The sequence below is a fragment of the Lycorma delicatula genome, chromosome 4 (assembly GCF_047948215.1).
Source record: "Lycorma delicatula isolate Av1 chromosome 4, ASM4794821v1, whole genome shotgun sequence".
In the NCBI taxonomy this organism is placed as follows: Eukaryota; Metazoa; Arthropoda; class Insecta; order Hemiptera; family Fulgoridae; genus Lycorma; species Lycorma delicatula.
Window position 1 is genome coordinate 97,279,429 of NC_134458.1, and position 16,258 is coordinate 97,295,686.

Sequence of the window (16,258 nt, forward strand, 5' to 3'; positions counted from 1 at the left end):
TTTTCTAACTTTGTGACGTCCCGTCCTTCAGTCTTGTTTTAAAATCATTTCTTTCTTTTACCCTGGTAAAAGGGGTAGGTATAAAAAAACAATTTCCGGCTAATCAGGATTAGCCGGAAATTGTTTTTTTTCTTTTATACCTATTAAATCGTCGATTTATTTTCTATTCACTTATTGCACTGGATGCGGCGTCCTCCAGACACCTGAGTCGCAGTGGGTTGATATAAATTTATTAAGTTCTAAATTCAAACGTCTTTAGGAGTATTTCCGAAGCAGCTTTTACAGAAATAATTTCTGCGTCGGTTTCTATCACAATTTATATAAGGAGTTACATCTCCTTCTACCTAACTGGTAACAATCCTACACTTGTTAAATGAAACTTAATTTAGATAACAAATAAGAAACATTTATATATCTAAAAGTGTATTCTAAATATATATATATATTTAGGGGTCTGATGTCCGTCATCCCGTGGGAGATGACAGATATTGCGAGTTATGGGGTCCAGCATTGCTTTTTTCCTGCTTGCTGGAAAGCGTCAAGAACTGTTTTCTTGCCCAAACAACAGTCAGTTCCAGGGGCTCTCGAATATCGCCCTATAAGTCTCATTAATATTATGGGAAAAGTCGTGGAGAGGCTCATCGCTAATAGACTAATTGAGGAGCTGGAAAACAACAACCTCCTCCATGAGAATCAGTTTGGCATTAGGCGGGGGCGGTCAACTATTAACGCCATCAACAAAGTAGTTTCATGGGCTGCTGCGATGAGGGCTGGAACTTGGAGAACCAGGCGAATCCCGCTAATGATACTCCTGGATATAAGGAATGCTTTCGGTTCGGTACCTTGGCCAGCTATATTGAGGGCACTTCAAAGAAAAAAATATAAGTGAGTACATAGTGACGCAAGTAGCCAGCTATCTATAAGAGAGACGAACTGAAATCAATACGGTGGATGGTGTGATAAGTCATCAGATTTTCGGTGGTGTCCCGCAGGGGTCTGTACTCGGACCCCTACTTTGGAACATCTTCTATGATGAAATTTTCCGACTTCAATTCCCGCCGGGGGTGAATGTCGTAGGATACGCGGACGACATCTCGCTACTAGTGGAGGCCAGTACCTTAGATGAAGTGGAGGACAAGGGGAATATTACCTTAGAAATAGTTAATGAATGGCTCGTCAACAACAGTTTGGAGGTCTCTCCTTCCAAATGCAAGGGTATCCTCTTCACTGGTAGGAGGATACTCAGAAGATTAAATCTGCACCTGAGAGGAGAGGCAATTGTTGAGGTGGAAAGGGCTAAATATCTAGGGGTGTTACTGGATAAACATCTCAAATACTCCAGCCATGTGGCCATGATCTGTGACAGAGTGGAAACAACAATCCGTGCCATGCGAGGTCTCTTTGCGGGACAAGGAATTCCACGTGCGTCGAAGAGGCGGCTTATCACCTCGGTGATAACGTCGTCTCTGTTGTACGCCGGCCCGGTATGGGCTGATGCGGTTAATGTTCAGCGCAACAGAAGAAAACTGACTAGCAGTCATAGGAAGTCGCTTCTGGGGGTAGTTTCGGGGTACCGAACGTTATCGTATGATGCACTGTGCGTGCTTTCTTCGGTGCTCCCGATAGAATTGTAGATTAAAGGACGAAAACTAAGGGCGTCCGGTGTAGCCAAAGATGAGGCCAGTTCTATTATACGAGAACAATGGAAGGTGGTATGGGCGGGTTCAGCAGTGGCCGCATGGACAAGAAGAATTATCCCGGACCTGGATGCTTGGCTAGATCGCTCTCATAGTGAATTAGATTACCATACAACGCAACTCATGTCGGGACATGGTGCATTTGAACAATACCTGCATAGGTTTGGCAGGAGAGACCAATCTGTTGTTACTGCGATGCGGTTGACGATGCCGAACACACTATTTTTGAGTGCAGACGATGGGAGGAACAACGTATAAATGCAGGACTGATGCATACCCGACCGGAGCAGCTCTCGGAGTGGCTCTTGGCTATGTCCGGAAACTGGAATAATTTTGCAATATTTGCAAGAACAGTTATCAGAATAAAAGAAGATGAGGCAAGACGACTGGGATACTGAGGGGTGTAGTTTATAGTAGGGCTGGGCGGACAGCCCCGTTCCTGAGGGCTCACATGCCCTGGTGTGTGGGTTCCCGTGATGGAGCGGGGACTCCTGGGGTCCGATAGGTGCGAATGAATGAAAAGACCGAGACCCGGCCGACGGTGTGGGTTCCCGGATACGCTTTGGCGGCTTCGGCTCCTGCGCCGTAGGTTTGAGGCTGGCAAAAGGAAAGACCGAGACCCGGTCTCCGGCGGGGGGGCTGGGAACGGCATAGCCGGGCCTGGTTCTTACGTTGGAGATTAGAGGCAGGCAATTAAAAGATACGGAAAGGACACGTCCCCGAGTCGAGTATACTTAATTAGATGTCCGGCTCGGGGATGTAGGGCAAAAAAAAAAAGTATATATATATATACACATTTTCTTTTTACGTTAAAACAAAATTTATTGTACGGAAATGAAACGAAAAAAATTAATTGCACGAAGTTTTTCCTTGAGTTGACTAGTTGATGCTATTCTCAGTTTCTTTTTTTTCTATTCTCCGTTAATTTTTTAATCTTACGTTATATAATACCTCTTAAATCTTGAATTATCAGTTTCATGTAATCCGATATTTCTTCCTCTAAAGGGTTTCCTTCTACAGGTCCCTCTATTACTAAATTACCGAAACCTGAAAATTTTAACGCAAAGCCTTTCTTTCTTTTTCCTGTTTAGCTTCCGGTAACTACCGTTCAGATAATACTTCAGAGGATGATATGTATGAGTGTAAATGAAGTGTAGTCTTGTACAGTCTCAGGTCGACCATTCCTGAGATGTGTGGTTAATTGAAAGCCAACCACCAAAGAACACCGGTATCCACGATCTAGTATTCAAATCCGTGTAAAAATAACTGGCTTTACTAGGACTTGAACGCTGGAACTCTCGACTTCCAAACCAGCTGATTTGGGAAGACGCGTTCACCACTAGACCAACCCGGTGGGTTTAACGCAAAGCCTACCGGCCTAGTTGTCTTCTTACAGGATTCTGCCAAAAACTTTCTTTCACTTCTGTTCATATAAAAATCCCTTCGTTAGAGTTGTTATCTTCCCACCTAATTTTCAATCTCCTCCAGTAAATACCATATTTCTATTGTTTTCCCTTCTGATTTTATTATTAGTCACGTTGCGCTACCGTTAATCGCCACACTCGACGCAAACATTTATTTTTAATTCTTGGGTCTGTATTTGATAATAACATACTATTTATTTGCAAGAAAGCTAGAGAGCTTTCTTGAAAGCTAGAGTCGCTTTTGTCAGAACGCCTTTAATTTGTGCATTATTTTCTCTAGCCTTTACACTATATTTTAAAGTTTTGTGTATTTCAAATCGAAGCTAATAAATATAAAAAGGTCAAACACTGATGTAATTAAAAGAGACTTTGATTCTTCATTATTTGTACGTAATGAATAATTAAAGATTGAATTTCGGTTGAAAATTAAACAAAGTCTCGGCTCATCACATAAACTTACAGTTCAAGCAGAGAGTGGATTCCCTTTTTCTTTCTAAAAATTTTATTATCGCTCTCAGAATTCGAATCGTTCTCATCTTAAATATATCTGGCATGGTTTTTTTATCGAGAGATGTTTTTATTTTTTTGTGATACATCCGTAAACCGAATAGTAAATCAAAATTCGCAAATTCGCATTTAAAAAGTATGATACTTTAAAACTATAAAATTAAAAAACGAAAAAATCGCTTTCTTCTTAATATTTTGAAGACTTTTTGTCTTCAAAAACATTCGTAATCCGAAAGATAGGCGCGAACTTGTGTGTTCAGCATGTGCAACTTTTAGCGTGTAATATTTTTTATTTTGTTTTCTAAACCAAATGCATATTTAGAAAATTATTATATAATTGTATTTTTTTATTTATTTGAAGTGTATGCAGTTTTGTAGTTAAAAAAAACAATAAATTTTGAGTAAAAAAAAACTGGATTTTGTAGAACGCAGAATTGTCGGGATTACATCCTATTTATAGTTAAACGTTCAAATATTTGGTTGAAATCAAAAATATATAAATAGTATTGTACGCTTTTTAAAAGGCATATACATACTATGATGCGTCGTATTTTATCAATACGATACCGTTCTGCTGACATATTTTTTTTAGGTACCAGTAAAAATATTATACATAGATCTCAGAGAAAAATGTTTTGTAACCGGTTGGTTATGTTTTTTTATCTTAAAAGTGCGTCTTTGATGAATAAAATTTATCTTTGTATAAATAAAATACAATTAAAATTATCAATATGAAATATTGATAATATGGCGAGCAGAAGTTCTTATGATTGGCGGGTAAGTCATCAGGAATTATTGTCTTAACAGCCTACGGATGGTCGCAAATAAGAGATTGTGTTGTTTTATCGTTTTTTGAATACGCTTATGATAATTTTTACTTTTTAATACAAAATTGAAGCAATTAATCGATTTTAAAGTGTTTATTTGATCATGAAGGACAAAAACAATAATATGACTGAACCGATTTTAATGGAAGTTTGTAGATTAATTTCTTTTACCCTACATTTTAATTTGCTACATCTTAATTTTATTATATATATATATATATATATATATATATATGCAAAGTTAGTGTAGTAGTAGTCAGTACTAGTATCTAGATCGAAATATTGTGATTTCGATTCCAGGTATTGAAGTCTGGAATTTTTGTCGTGTAATTTCATGCTCACATACAAGTCGTGGCGTTTTTGTACATTTTCAGTTGAAAAAATATTCCAAATGATAATAATAACGATAACCAATCGCTTCTAACTGCCACGTAAAGTGAAATTTTTTTTTAGAAATATTTATAGATGTTTAATTTTGTTATGTTTATTTGCGATTAATGGCGTATAAAACATATTATTTTACTATTAACTGTACGGCATAGTGAATTATGACAGTATCAACTAATTAAAATATAGAAAGTAATTTGTGTTGCCAAATATGTAATAACAGGATCCCATATTTAATTAATTTTATTAATTGCAAATAAATATTAGAATTTCTGATCGAAGTAAAAATCACTGTTAATGAAATTGAATTAATTAAATAGTTTTATTTTAAATTATTAATTGGCCATCAAAGAAGTAAATTAAAAATAAGTTCAGGTTTATTGTGAAGGAAAGGAAATGTCTTTTGGTCCTTCCTTCCAAGCTGACACCAGATTTTAATTTCTATCAGAATTAAATGGGGTAATATCGTTCGATTAAATTTTAGTATACGTTAGGAAAAGAAAAAAAAATATATACAGTGTTTCTAAACTAGTGGACTGGCTATAATTTTTCGGATTTTACTTGCAAAACTAAAAAAAATATTCTTAGGAAAATGGCAATTTCTCCTTCGTTCTCCCCATGTCCGCCATCTTATATTTTTATATAAAAATTTATATCTCAAGTTCGGATAGATGAATCGTGTTAATATTTGGTAAGCGTCTTGGTAATAAAGTTTAAAAATTAGCAACGAATCAGGACTTAAAAAATTTCACAAATTACAAAATGGCGGCCATGCTTATTTTTCAATCTGCTATATCTCCATAAATATTAGTTTTATCAAAATTTATGTTATTCTAAAATATTAAGCCTTTTATTTTGAAGAAAATGATATTTGATTTTTTAAAATCGGTTAACAAATAGTCGAGTTATGGGAGAAAACGTATGTAATTTTGTGCCATAATTATTAGGTCTATTATTGTGAGAAAATTATTACTTAATCTGATACTAATTTACTGTACTGGAAAAAAAAAATTTAATGGAATTGAACGTAATGTGGAGACAGAAAACAAACACAAAATTACAACAACAATTTTCAGCCATAACTCGGGTATTTGTGAACCGATTTTAAAAATGAAACGTCATTTTGTTAAAAATAAAAGGTTTAATATTTTAGAAAATAACATAAATTTTGATAAAATGAATATTTATGGAAATATAACGGAATGTTCGGTTCTTGCAGCAAGGGGAAGCGTGATCATGAGAATTCGGCTCACCCCAAATAACATTACATTACGGCGATAGATCGGGCGTGGCTCGCGGTGTGCATGATGTCGGTCAAGATCATCTGTATGAAGATGGTAGAGGAACTGCAGAAGGGATGAATAATTCCTCCTGATTCTCCCTTTGGGCTGTGTTCATATTAAAGCCGGTCCGGTCTCAAAGTGGAGAAACCGATAAAAAAAATACCGACATGAACGATGGTTTTTTACATAATTTTCTTTCAGGCCGTTTGTGACTTCTAAAACTTTCTCTTTTTGCTTTTTCAGGTTGTCATGTTATGAAGTTGCAGATAGCGTCAGAATACCTTTGTACATATTAAACAGTAATTTGTTTTTCGTACTTAAATAATTTTTAGTTCAATTTCTGTTCTTTTGTATCATACCTTCCTACATTTTCTTCTCTTATTATTCGTCATGGTAGCGTCTTTATTCAGTACTAATTAAAATATACGCTTGTTTTTTTGTTATTGAGATCAACAAAAAAATAAAATACGGTATCGAAACTTTTTTTACTGGGTATAAAAAATAAAAAAAACGTGGCACTAAAATAAAATTAAAATGATCGACTCGTTGTACTTCTTGTTTTTGCCCCTGTGGAATGTTACATTATCCTCTTACGGGATGGAGATATGGCTGAACAGTTTTTTAGTTGATTTGATTACTTCCGCACGCAAACAACTCTTAAATCGGATGAAGCTGTAGAATCCACACTCTATTCTCAGGAGACTGGTTCTGTATCTCGAGGGAAAACAGTTTATTGTAGCTTATATTTGACCGGTCAACGTACGATTGATGATCGGTTACGTTCCGTTCAATTCTGTTCGGTTTTGCGAGAAATTTACGCGGGACTGATACAACTATCTCATTCGGTTAAGATTTTACGTCTCTCCTTTCGCGGACCCTTTTCGGGATATTATTCGTGCTTCTCCCTTAGCCTCGATCGGTTCGACCCCGGTAATATTCATAATTTTTGGCAAACTATAACTGGATTCGTGTTACGGACATCGGAACCTATTTGAGTTACCACGTCCTTGGTATTTTTACGGTTTTTTGGGAGCGGTCTGCCTGTTTACCTATCCAGAAGCTGTAAAGAAAGTCCGATCTCCTGCTTACAGGATAGAGCCGGATTTTCAAACCTCCTTTAGATACATAAAGGTCCTTGAATCGCTAGGCCGTGGCGTGTTGTTAATTAGAATACAACGACAACGGTGACTGGAAAATATGTATCGAGCAGTCGAGAGCATGAAGCTGTGTTTTTTACTTTTCGGCTGTGAAATCGTCGACCTAGGAATGTCTTCAACCTTCCTTGTGTTCTTTTTTTGTTGTATTAACAATTTTTCACGCATTACAGGATTGTTTGCGCCTTCTCAGGCCAAGAACCGACCATGTTAGAATAACAATTTTCGACAAGTATTTTTCTTTTGCTATATATCATTTCAATTCAAGGGAATAGTATCAAATACGAAATTAGTTTCTTTTATTTTTTTTTAAATATTGATAAAACAAGTATATCTCCATATATATATATATAACCTCTACTGATAATTCTTTCATTTTTGTCTACAGCTTTATCAGAGTGTGATTCCCGAGGGCAATTCAATAAAGCATATACGTCGATAAATAGGCATTTTAGTGAGTTTTAATTAATAGGAATTTTATATTTTTTTAATTTTACTATTATAATTCTTTATTGTCCGTTTAAGAAAAAGTTTTTTAAAGAAGATTCTTGACTTGTAAATCATTACTTTAAGTTATTATCGGGTAATTTAATAATATTTAGAATACTGCGGGTTTCCAAAGTTGCTTTAAATCTGATAACTTTTATATAATTTATACTTTTATTAAAAATTTTAAAAATAAAAATTCGGTAATTTAAAAAAGTTCGTAACTTTAGCTTTTTATCTTACTCTATATGTTTAAAGCGCTTTCATTGAACTTCAAAGCGCGTTTATTAATCCGGTTTAGCAAATACAAATGATTGTATTTTAGTTAAAAACTTAGCGATATTTACGTATGATATTGCTAAGCTTTAAAATAAAAAGTACAATTATGATGTACAATAGATTTACACTAGTGATTCTATTGATAGTCGCGGTAAAATTACATTAAGCACATGGAAATCGCACCTCATTTGCTTACTCGTATAAGAAAATTTGACTTAAAAGCAATTAAATCGACTTGAAGTTAAAATCATCTCTGAATATTCAGCGAAAAAACTGTTTTTTAAATAGTAAAATTTTAACACGTGAATAATTTTAACACCGTGTGCCATTGCACACAGTTTTTCATTAACAGCATTTACATATCAAAATATAACAATAATAATATGAAAAAGTAATCTCTATAATTAGATCGACCGCACAAATTACTTATAGAAATATATTTTACGGCCTATTTAAATTTTTACTGGCAAAAATAATTTAAAAATATTTTTAAGTATATAGGCACTTTTAAAGAACTCATTATAATGAGACCATTATTTTTTCGAGAACCTATTGTAAAAAAATGCTTTGGTTATCGTGCTATTTGATGTTGTTTTATTTTCTGCTTTAAAATAAATTACCTGTCAGCCCTTTATCTTTCTAAATTAAAAGTGTCGTCCTGAATAATAATTATTGTGGTTCTTTAACGAGAGATATAGTGTAGTAGATTTTATATAAATTCCTCGGTCTTCTTTTTTATAAGTGTTAACTTCTATGTTCAGATGACGTAAATTAGGAAGTTTTATGGCGTAAATGTAACTGATAAAGAAGTTTAAATATGGAATTTTAATTTTAAATTGATTTGAATATTTAGATTATAAACGAACGATAATTGAAACAAATAGATGTTCTTTCGGCTAATGGCGTAAATAAATTTATTTTCTTACGTCATTTAAGTATTTTGGTGTAAATAATAATTAGTTATGGTTAGAAAAATCACACTGACGAACGTTATCGGGTCATTATTTTGTAACCGACCTTAAACGGGTTAAAGATCGATTTCGAATTAACGTTATTATTAGAAATATTATCTGTGGAGTTATCTTTATTATATAAAAATAATAATTTAATTATTATAAGAACTATCGATTACTTCATTAAGTCGATTTAATGTCGCGTTCGATCCCTGAGTAAGTTTTAATAAACACTTGTTTAAATATTGTATTTAATCGCCTATTTAAAAACGCGTTTATTACAATTAAATGCTCGGTTAAAAAATCGTAAACAAGTGTTTTAAACTCTGTTTAACAATTCCGATATAAATTATGAACTTTATTGTACTTACGTTTTTTTGCCGATGAATTCAAGTTAATTTTTCGCTTGAGTTATAATAAAAAAATATCAATCTTTGTTTTTATTAATTTATTTTATTAAAAAATAAATCTAGCAAAACAAAATAACAGTCCCTTTTTTAGTTACCTAAGTCTGTATGAGAAAAAAAGTGTTAAATACTGATCATTTTTCTCTCCCGATTTTGTTATTTTTTAATCAGCGTTATTACGATTATCGTCAATTATTAAAATAATATCTGTTACTAAAATAAAAAGAGTGTTTATCTATTAAAATTAGCCGTTACTGGATGTAATGCGATTTGAAAAATAAAGTTAGTTATCTAAATATATGGGTTTATTACGGGAAATGTACAGTAACTTTCATGTAAAAGTGACTTAAGTCTTGGTCATGTATTTTTAACAGTCTGTACTAGCACGATCTAGTAAATAAATATTACATTAATAAATTCTATTTTATGATGAAAATTTAATTAATGTCTACAATTTTAAATGATATTTTCTGGTATTTTAGGTAGATTTCATAAGAAAGCTACCTATTGTAATGGGTACCATGATTCGACTTCCGGAAAATTTCGACATAACTTCGCGTTTCACATCCCTCACACCCCAAAACCACACCGTCAGCTTAAAAGTATATATGTTTCACGTTCTTGTAGACTCGGTAACTGCCGTAATTTTGCGCCAATCATTTTTAAATTTGCTACTACATAAAATATAGACCAAAAATCTCGGTCAAGTTCGTTAATGGGCAAAATCGGATCATGCGGATGGAAATGGGGGGGGGGGCTTTTTCGAAAAAAAAATATATCGCTATAACTTTCTTACTAAGTAAAATATCGAATTCGTTTAAAGTTCTTACTATTCTTTGGATAAAGGCCTAAAACTTATTAAGTAAAGTTTTTTGATATCACCGACCATTGGCCTAGGGGGTGGAAAAAATGGAGTCTCAAGGTAAAAAAAATTATACGTCCCTTAATAAGCACAGTATTAGATCGGTTTAAAGTAGTGTTTGATCCTCTAAACATTACCTAAAACTATTTCTGAAACAAGTTTTGATATGACCAACCCTTACGGAAAGGGATGAACAAAATGTTGCTGGAATTGTAAGAAGATGGGGCTTGTCGTATGCTAAACATGTGAAACATTTTTCACATGCAACTGTTGTCGTATTGAGTAAACTTGAAGTTTTTCTTAACTTTAAGGTGGAAATCTTTTTTCTTCCCTACTTAGCACCGGTTAAATCTACCTCCGCCTTCCGGCGTGCTGAAAGGGATAATTATTTTTAAATTTAAAATTACAGTGGATTATGCTTAACATATAGCCCTGTTAAATATTTTAGTTTTTTATTGTTTTTGTTTCAATAGTAGATATGAAGCAAAATAACGAACTATCAGTAAAATAACAAATATATTGTGTTCTTTTGCTGATGAAAATGTATTTCATTGTGTAAAATACTATAGATCATAATACAATAGACTATACTATACAATAGTTTTTAGTACGGACAATAATACAATTAATAAGTATATAATAAACGTTAAAAATGAAAAAAAATAATAATAATGACTTGTATGTGTAATTGTTTTCAGTATAAGAATTAAAAATAACAGTGTTACTTCCTTTTTATGCTAGTAAACTTTAAGTTTCATAATACATGCTCCTAAGCTTGGCGCACTATATCTTTGCTTAAAAGCTCGTTTCATAATTAGGATGTAAAATGGCGAGTAGTCTTTATTTTATCCCCCGATCAATTTTCCTTTAACTGATGCAATTTCATTTTATTACTCCAATTTATCTGTAAAAAATATTAATTAATGAAAAGTACTCTTTTTTTGTAACTTATTAACTTTACATGACTACACGATCGTGTGAAACCACAAAAAATCTGAATGTAAAACGCCATTTCGGGTGCTTTTCAGTCAGTGGTTTTCCATCTATCGGTCTTTTTAGCCATTTTATTCTGAAATATTTGTCAAATAAAAATAAAAAGAATGTATATTTGTTTTGATAAGAATAAGAAAATGTGAACAGCAATTAAAAGTAACTAAATTACGACGCCGGATTAGATGTTATTTGGGAGTCAAAATTCTCTTTAAATAATTGCAGTGCTGAAGATGATGTAAGATGTAACATCTTATATTTTGAAAGGCTGTTCATAAGACGATATACATTTTTTTTTTGCACAGGAGGAGGAAATGTCTTCGCCCAGACGCCCAGCAGCTCGCGTTACTGGGTGTGTGAGGTTCCTGTCAGAGACGGGGACTCGCTAAAAAAACTCCCCCTATGAAACAACACGCCCCAGTACCCGCCTCGATGGCATTAACCCGGGACGCGTTGCTCACCACACGGGTGACTGAAAACCGGGTCAGGAGTCTCACATACCTTATCGATGGCAGCGATCCGAGGACCCCTGCTACTTCCGCATACAAGCTGTTCTTTCCCGGCCTTCCCCATGTATACTTGATCCTTGTGCTGGACAGGATCTGTATCCTCTGTTCTTTACATACAGCGCACTCTGGTAGATGAAGAAGACAATCCGCTCTACCGCACCCTTATACCAATAGGCGATGCCAAACAACGTGCTCATCGAAGATCCAGGGAGCGGGAGTCCCAAACACTTTATCAGTGGTCCTCCATGACGATATACCTACCGGCTTATTTTGTTATAGCTATTCTTCGCGCGGTCTGAAACAAAATATTTAATAATGCTGTTTACAGATATCATTTATGTCGCAATAACGCTTATTTATTCATTACTATACAGATTTTAATTGGTCGCCATATCTAAACGATGGCTGTTATTTAGTTTTTAAAAATAAATATTCCTGACTGAAATAACTTTTTTTTGAGGAAGATAGTTATAGTTCGTTCCAAAAGTGTCAAAATTTGATAGAAACAATGAGAAAAATTCAGTTATTACATTTTTTTTCTTGTTTGTTGACTAAGTCGAGTTTAGTTAAATAGTAGTTATAAAAGGTTTTAATTTTGTTCTCTTTTTTTGAAAAAAAAAAGGCAAACATTACATAGTTTAAATAGATTAAATTAAAACCACTCTCGATTTTTTACCGTTATAATTGAGTTGTTAAACTTCAAACTTATCGGCAAAGATATGGCACGCCAAGTAGAAAAAAAAATTATACCTAAAAGTATGATTTTTTTTTTATAAGACTAAAAAAAAAATTAAAGCTATTATTGTTTTTTTTAATTTTTATTTTACAACACTCTTTGCTATAATTGTTTTAAAATATTCGTTACATTTCTTGTCTTTTCTCAGCGATTTTAAAATAATTTTTCTTTTCAAAATACTATTTCTTCGTCTTCGTAATATTCGTTATTTTTAACTATTGTATATGGATTCACACGTCAATAAAAACGTATCAGTTTTTTTAATATTATTAATTTTTTAAAAATAAAATCGTTTTGACCGAAATTGAAATATCTATTACTTTTTAAAATGTAGGAAAGGAAAACACAGGGTTCAAAAATATCCATCTAGTGAAGAAAATACTGGTTATATTTTGTTATAACATTTTTAATTAATTTTAAATTAGGTTAGGTTAAAAATAGAAAAAAACTAGACACTTTAAGGATTCCTAAACGTTTTGAAAAAAAAAGTAACGATATAAATATTTTTAGTTTAGCGCCGTATTTTTTTTTTTACCTTCATTTCGTATGTACAAAATAATCGATCGACAGTGATATAATGTTTTTATTATAGTAAATAAAAATAATTGTTAATTTGTATAAATCTCTCTTCATCTTATAAATGAAATTAACATTCGGTGGTGAAGTTTGCAAATAAACTTTTTTACCTTCGCCTTCCGGGGTGCCGAAAGGGATTTTTTTTTGTATTCCATGTATGCTAGTATCATTTGTTCTTTTATAATAATGCGAGGTATTGTGTATCGTTTCAATAAATACATTATACTTATATATTTGTGTACTTTTCTTCATCATTAATATCACTTATATTTAATTAGTAAATAACTACGGAATCAGTGCATTTATGATTATAAATGGAATAATATATTGTTGAAGTATATTAACCGTTATTTCATGGAGCAACACAAACGGCTTTGTTTAAAGTAACCGGTTTATTGTTATGCCATTAACACATATCATTGTTATTAATAACAGTGTAATTAACGTTGTCGTTATATTAAAACAAAACTAAAATGTCGTTTAGCAGTAGGTAGTTTAGAGGAATAATAAAGTCTGTATCTTCATTCGTCGATTTCTTTTTTTTTTTAGTGTGATTACAATAGGTCGTCCTCCTTTGCGATTCGTCATTCCAGTAACTTTCTCGTGAACGTGCGTTTTTAATATATCGTGGGACGTGTTGGTAGTATGTTGAGTAAGTTATTATTAATATAAATTGCGAAAAAGTAAACTCGGCTAATTTGAGGCGATTATTACTAATTATCTTATTTAAAATATTTTACGGTTCCTTGAATTACTTTTACCTTAAAAATATAATTATATATTTACAACTAATTTCAAAAATCGGTTTCTTTTTATCTTATACACTTGTCACATTACCTTTTCCTTCTTTATTAAAACTTCTTCTACTAAGCGATTTTTATTTTATTAAAAAAAAAGTTGTTAGGAACCGGTTCGTGTTTACGTGCAGAACACGTGAAAAAAAACACAGAATTTTACATATATCTTGTAAGTACACTCACACACTCGTAAACACGGTTATATATATTCTGAAGTATATTTTATAAAATAAATATTATAGTTGTCGGGAAACGCAAAGCTTGTCTTCGATGAATCGAAGCGATCGATAGAAAAGTTGAATTTTAAATCGTCGTAAACTTGTTTTACTTTTAAATACCTTTTAATTCCTTTAATACTTTTTAATTTTTTAATACCTTTTAATTTTTTTTGTTCTTTTTTATAAATCTTTTCTGCGGTACTTTTAAAAATTTAAATCTATTCAAAGAAAACTTGTAGGGATTACGGCAAATACTTATGAATTTTTCTGTTTTTTTTTGTACGAGTAGTAGTGTAATTTAAACGTTTCGTAATTTCTTTAATAGATTATACTTATATATAAATACAATTATAGTTTTTAAAAATAAAGTTTTATCGGTCTTTTAAGAGTTTAAAAGAATTTGTCGGATAGTTGATTTCTGTATGGCGGTCATTAAAAAAAAAATTTGTTTCGTTTCTTAGTAAAGATTGGAAATTTTTAAACTATAAATTTTAATAGCATATTTTTTCTGTATTGCAATATCCTGGAGAAAGAATATTATGCCCGCTGTTATTTGCAGAAATTTAGTTCGTTATTATGAAATCACTCATCGCTTCACGGGAGAGCTAACCAAGGATGAAATTAATAATTGTTTGATTCAGCAAGACGTAGCGACTGCGCACACGACCAGGGAGTCCATGAAGTTTCTGTAAGAGGTTTTCGGAGATCGAATCATTTTTAAGGGGTTGCGGCCACCTCGTTCTCCGGACTTAAGCCCACCGGTATTTTACTTCTGGGGTTATTCAAAAAGTAATTTTGATCGAGGAAACTTCCACAGCCTCCAGGAACTTCAAACTTCTATTCGTGATTTCACCGAAAACATTCCACATTAATAGTTTTGAGAGATTTCGAGAACAAGAAGAAACGTGTGGATGTTCATTGGGACCATTTCTCACAACTACAGTGAGGTAAATAGATATTACGAATTTGTATTAATGCACGACAGATGTATTGTTACTTTTCGAAAGCGCACTGTATTTATTGTGAATGATTAGTAACTCCGGCTTTACCCGATAATGAGCTTAGCTTCAGTTAAGGCTTTTCTTACAATCCAACAATTACGGAACAGGAAACAGAATTTCCGTAGATTCGCAGAAAGAGTCGTTTCAACTACATCGCTCAAATACCGCGGGCCAAATTCAAACAGTTTCCGCAATCTTGTCGCAGATCCGGTTACCGCCTGGCCGAAACTTACAAAAAATCAACAGGAATGGGTCTATGCATAACGGAACGGGTGGAACATATATATATATATTTCACTTTCTTGTGGCACGATAACTGCCGTAATTTTGCCCCAATCATTTTTAAATTTGCTACTACATATATATAGATCAAAAATCTCGGACAAGTTCGTTAATGGGCAAAATCGGACCATGGGGGTGGAAATGGGGGGGCTTTTTTGAAAAAAATAAATATCGCTATAACTTTCTTACTAAGTAAAATATCGAATTCGTTTAAAATTCTTGCTATTCTTTGGATAAAGGCCTAAAACTTATGTAAGTAAAGTTTCTTGATATCACCGACCATTGGCCCAGGGGGTGGAAAAAATGGAGTTTCAAGACAAAAAGAAATTATACGACCCTTAATAGGCACAGTATTGAATCGGTTTAAAGTGGTGTTTGATCCTCTAAACATCACCTAAAATTTTTTCTGAAACAAGTTTTGATATAACCAACCCTTACGGCAAGGCATGACCTAAATGTTGCTGGAATTGTAAGAAGATGGGGCTTGTCGTATGCTAAATAAGTGAAACTTTTTTCACATGCAACCATTGCAGTATTGAGAAAATTTGAAGTTAACTTTAAAGTGGATTTTTTTTTTATTCCTACTTAGCACCGGTGAAATCTACCTTCGCCTTCCGGCGTGCCGAAAGGGATTTTTTCTGTATTCCATGTATGCTAGTATCATTTGTTCTTTTATAATAATGCGAGGTATTGTGTATCGTTCCAATAAATACATTATACTTATATATTTGTGTACTTTTTTCTTCCTCCTTTTCACAAAATTGCGTTGGGACTGTATCGATCGCTTAACACTGCTACTTGCCGACAACCCGCTTTGATTCTATTATCTGTAATTTGTATGATTTTGGAGTCGTGATCACAAAAATTAAAAGATTTAAATAGA

The 16,258-nt window shown here is 33.0% G+C and overlaps 1 protein-coding gene across 3 annotated transcripts in view; it reads left to right on the top strand.

Annotated features, from left to right (window-relative positions):
- CaMKI (Calcium/calmodulin-dependent protein kinase I) overlaps nucleotides 1–16,258 on the top strand; it is a 195,578-nt gene that overhangs the window by 12,242 nt on the left and 167,078 nt on the right. The window contains exon 1 of one of the 3 annotated variants that reach the window (XM_075363729.1): nucleotides 7,677–7,733. The exons of the other annotated variants lie outside the window; for them this stretch is intronic. The gene's annotated coding sequence lies outside the window, so the exon portion shown is untranslated. Of the gene's footprint in view, nucleotides 1–7,676; nucleotides 7,734–16,258 lie in introns of those variants that run through there. 3 annotated transcript variants of the gene reach the window in all.